Below are 4,518 nucleotides of genomic sequence, written 5' to 3' on the forward strand. Positions count from 1 at the left end.
CGTAGGAGGTGGAGCCGGGCTAGGATCTTAAACTGGTGTGGAAGGAGCAGTGAGTCAGAGGGGACTTAGCCGGTCTAGCGTCGAGACGTGGGTCTGCGCGCCCAGAGCTTTGAAATGGAAACTAAACTTCAATAAAGACTTTTGTATATTATATCCACCGGGCGTTGGTCCTCTGTGAGCTGGGATCTAGAGGCAGACCTGACAACAAGAGATATTGAAGATAATAAAACACAGCACCCAGAATTAGGAAGAGAGAACCAGGCTGGAATAGTAGATCATGTCAGATCATTTTCCTCCACAAATTTTACAATATTCTTCTGCGGTATCCACTTCCTCCCCCCTTGGATCTACATGAGCTTGCTATTTCCAGGTCTGTCAAATATTTGGTCATCCTTCTCACTCTGAGTAAAAAGACTTCCTCATTTCAATGTTTACAAATAAAAATACAATACCAAATACTTTGAATCATTCCCAGATTCTGTCAATATCCAGGATAATATTTCCCAATTGCTAAATTTCCAGCAATCAAAACTGGAATATCATATTCCAGTCTTAATAGATTACCTAAAAATGACACTTTCTTATCCAGAGATTCTATTTATTTTTTTAAAATAATTTTTTATTGATTTTTCCATGGATTCTACTTCTAACAATATATCTTTAACAATTTTTCATATTTCGACCCTCCTCCCCTGGACTTCCCTCGTACTCACATTTTGTTTTATTTCCCTATTGTTCACCTTGCGTATTTGATGTTTCCCCAAAATTTCCTCAATACATATTGTCAGGGACGCAGCGGGAGCGCAGGGAGGGGAGGAGATGGAGAGCGAGGGGGAGCAATCCGAGGGCAGTGTAGGAGAAGATGACAGTAGCCCGAGAGATTCCATGAGCCTCTCCAGCGAATCGGAAGATTCACAGAAGGGGGCGCCGGTGACCAGGGCAAGGGGGGCCCCAAGGGGGACACCCCAGAAGCAAGGGGCCAGCGGGGACTCCCAGAGCAGCAGTTGGAAATCAGGACCAGCTTCCCCACCAGAGCGTAGTGGGGGGGAGGAGTCCCAGGTATTGGGGCCAGCGTATTCACCACCAGCGGGAGAAGATGAGTCAGGATTGACCACGCCTCCATCGGAGAGTGAGGGAACGGTCAAGAGGAAGGTTGCCGGCTGGGCGCGCGCGCCAAATTCAAATGTACAGGCGAGCGGCACAGCAGGTAGCCCGGATAGGGAACCAGGTCCTAAAGCCCGCCGGAAGGAGGGGCAAGAATCAGGGGGGTCAGCATCAGAAGAGTCCAGAAAAGGTGAAACCGCAGCGGGCAGGAGGGCCCAGAGGAGGAAGGAGCTAAGGAAGAGGTGGAGCAAGGCTAGAGTCTTAAACTGGTGTGGAAGGGGAGGAGACTCAGACAGAGCTTCGCCGGTCTAGGGTGTAAGACGTAGGGCTGCGCGCTACGGCTTTGAAATGGAAACTGAACTTCAATAAAGACTTTTGTACATAACCACAGCCGGGCGTTGGTCCTCTGTGAGCTGGGACCTAAGGGCGGCTCTGACACATATAGTCTTATTTTTTGTTGTAGACAGTTGTGATAGTTCACTCAAACCCTGCCAATGAGTCCATTTCTTTATGTTGCCTCTTCATATATGTTGTAAATGGTTCCCATTCTCTTTTAAAGTCATTTTAAAAGTTGTCCTTTTCATGTAATTTTTATGTTAGTTTTGCCGGTTCTGCATATTCCATAAGTTTCCCTTGCCATTGTTCTTTCGTTGGTATTTCTTCTGTCTTCCAAGTTTGTGCTAATAAAATTCTTGCCGCTGTTGTTGCATACATAAATAATTTCCAATTTTCTTTTTTTACATCTTGGTCTAAAATTCCTAGAAGGAATGCTTCTGGTTTCTTAACAAAAGTCTTTTTAAACAGTTTTTTTCAATTCATTATATATCATTTCCCAATAATTCCTAATCTTTTTGCATCTTGCAGGATGGCTTTCTTTCTAAAAAGAAAAAAGAAAAACAAGATCTACCCCTCATACGAGGATGAGGCCCCTGCCCTACTGCCGGCATTGGCGAAGCCTTCAACATCAGCCACAGAGGGCAGGAGGAAAAATCAAGTTGCACCCAAAAACAAGATCAACCCCTCATATGAGGACGAGGCCCCTGCCCTACTGCCGGCATTGGCAAAGCCTACACCATCAGCAGCAGAGGCCAGACCGGCAGAGGCCAGACCCCTAGTCTTGCCAGGGCTGGCGCAGCCCCGGACCAGCAAGCAAGACCCAAGCCAGCAGTGGCCCTCAAAAAAGAAGAGCCTCGAGGACTCTGAGCCAGCGTTCCCATGTGAGTAGGCAGAACCAGATCCCTCTTGGGTTCCCCTTGGCCTTAGACTTGGTGTTTACCTCTACGGATGTTGGTGATCTGACACTAACTAAAAGCGAAACAAAAGAAGTGCCATGGTCAGATCACTTCCTGGTGCAACTGGACTTCTCCACGACCTTTCCCCTCTGCAGGGAGGTGGGACCGTTTTGGATCGTCTGCCTCTGCTACTTAATGGATCCAACTGGTTTCCAGAGAGTGGCAGGGGATGTTTTATCCCAAGTTGATGGCCTCTCAGCTGATTCCCTGGTGGCCCCCTGGAATGCGGAGTTAACCAGGGCTATTGACTGTCTGGCTCGGAAGCGCCCTCTCCGATTGCATGGAGCCCGGACAGCTCCGTGGTTTTCCCCAGAGCTGAGGGCGATGAAACAATCATTGAGACGGCTAGAGCGCTGGTGGCGGAAAACTCACTCTGAATCAGACCGGACATGGGCTAGAGCTCAACGTCGAGCCTACCAAGTGGCAATGGCGACGGCGAAGAGGGCCTTCTTTGCCGCCTCCATTGCATCTGCAGAAAACAGCAGCACGAGACTTTTTCAGAACCACCACCGGGGCCTGGTAGGGACCCCAAGATCTCCTGCAATGCTTTTGCAAAGTTTTTTTGCAGATAAAGTCGCTCAGATTCAGAAGGAGGTAGACTCCACCATGGGAGCAGGGCCAGGGCGGGAGAGTGCTTGAGTTCTGTCTAGTCCTGTTACATGGGATCAATTCCAATCTGTTACCTCCGAGGATGTGGACAGGCTGCTTGGACAAGTGAAACCAACCACCTGTCTCCTTGATCCTTGCCCATCCTGGCTGATAAAAGCGAGTCGGGAAGGGCTGGGCGATGGGCTCTGTGGGGTGGTGAATGCTTCTCTCTGTGAGGGAGCCTTCCCAGACCCGCAGAAAAAGGCGGTCATTAAACTGCTTCTTAAAAAAACATCTTTAGACCCAGCCAGTTTGGCCAACTATCGCCCAGTCTCAAATTTACCATTCTTGGGCAAGGTGATTGAGCGGGTGGTTGCCGAACAACTCCAAGCACGCCTGGAGGATGCAGACCATTTGGATCCCTTCCAATCGGGATTCAGGCCTCACCATGGGACTGAAACTGCCTTGATGATCTCCGGCGGGCTAGGGACAAAGGTGAGAGCTGTTTCCGAGTTCTGCTGGATCTCTCAGCGGCCTTTGACACCATCGACCAAAACATCCTTCTGGACCGTCTAGAGGGGCTGGGAGCTGGGGGCACTGTTATACGGTGGTACCGCTCCTTTCTCCTGGGCCGTGTCCAGAAAGTGGTGTTGGTGGATGAGTGTTCAGACCCCTGGGCTCTCACTTGTGGGGTGCCTCAGGGTTCCGTCCTCTCCCCCATGCTTTTTAATATCTATATGAAGCCGCTGGGAGAGATCATCAGGGGGTTTGGGCTGGGTGTTCATCAGTATGCAGAACCAGTGAAGGCGGTGAAGGTCCTGTGTGAGTGCCTGGAGGCAGTTGGAGGATGGATGGTGGCTAAGAGATTGAGGTTGAATCCTGACAAGACAGAAGTCCTGTTTTTTGGGGGCAGGGGGCTGGCGGGTGTGGGGGATTTCCTGCTCCTGAATGGGGTAACTGTGCCCCTGAAGGACCAGGTGCGCAGCCTGGGAGTCACTTTGGACTCCCAGCTGTCCATGGAGGCGCAGGTTAATTCTGTGTCCAGGGCAGCTGTCTACCAGCTGTCTACCCTACCTGCCTGTGGACTGTCTCACTAGAGTGGTGCGTGCTCTAGTTATCTCCCGCTGGACTACTGCAATGCGCTCTACGTGGGGCTACCTTTGAATGTGACCCGGACACTGCAATTAATCCAGGATTTGGCAGCTAGACTGATGACTGGGAGCGGCCGCCGGCACCACATGAAACCGGTTCTGAGAGATCTGCATTGGCTCCCAGTACGTTTCTGAGCACAATTCAAAGTGTTGGTGCTGACCTTGAAAGCCCCAAACGGTCTCAGTCCTGTATACCTGAAGGAGCGTCTCCACCCCCATCGTTCAGCCCAGACACTGAGATCCAGCACCGAGGACCTTCTGGCGGTTCCCTCATTGCAAGAAGTAAGGTTACAGGGAACCAGACAGAGGGCCTTCTCGGTAGTGGCGCCCACCCTGTGGAACGCCCTCCCTTCAGATGTGAAGGAAATAAGTAGCTATCCTAT

General features: G+C 50.5%; 1 long non-coding RNA gene across 1 annotated transcript; it reads right to left on the reverse strand.

The window, feature by feature from the left end:
- Positions 1-1,990: 1,990 nt before the first annotated feature.
- Positions 1,991-3,762, reverse strand: LOC309334365. Its single transcript, XR_014153046.1, has 2 exons — positions 3,656-3,762; positions 1,991-2,476 (listed from the first exon to the last, which is right to left on the reverse strand). It is a non-coding gene; the product is annotated as an uncharacterized lncRNA (long non-coding RNA).
- Between the last annotated feature and the right edge of the window lie 756 nt (positions 3,763-4,518).

The sequence above is a fragment of the Podarcis erhardii genome, assembly GCF_964252035.2.
Source record: "Podarcis erhardii genome assembly, contig: HAP1_SCAFFOLD_39, whole genome shotgun sequence".
Lineage (NCBI taxonomy): Eukaryota > Metazoa > Chordata > Lepidosauria > Squamata > Lacertidae > Podarcis > Podarcis erhardii.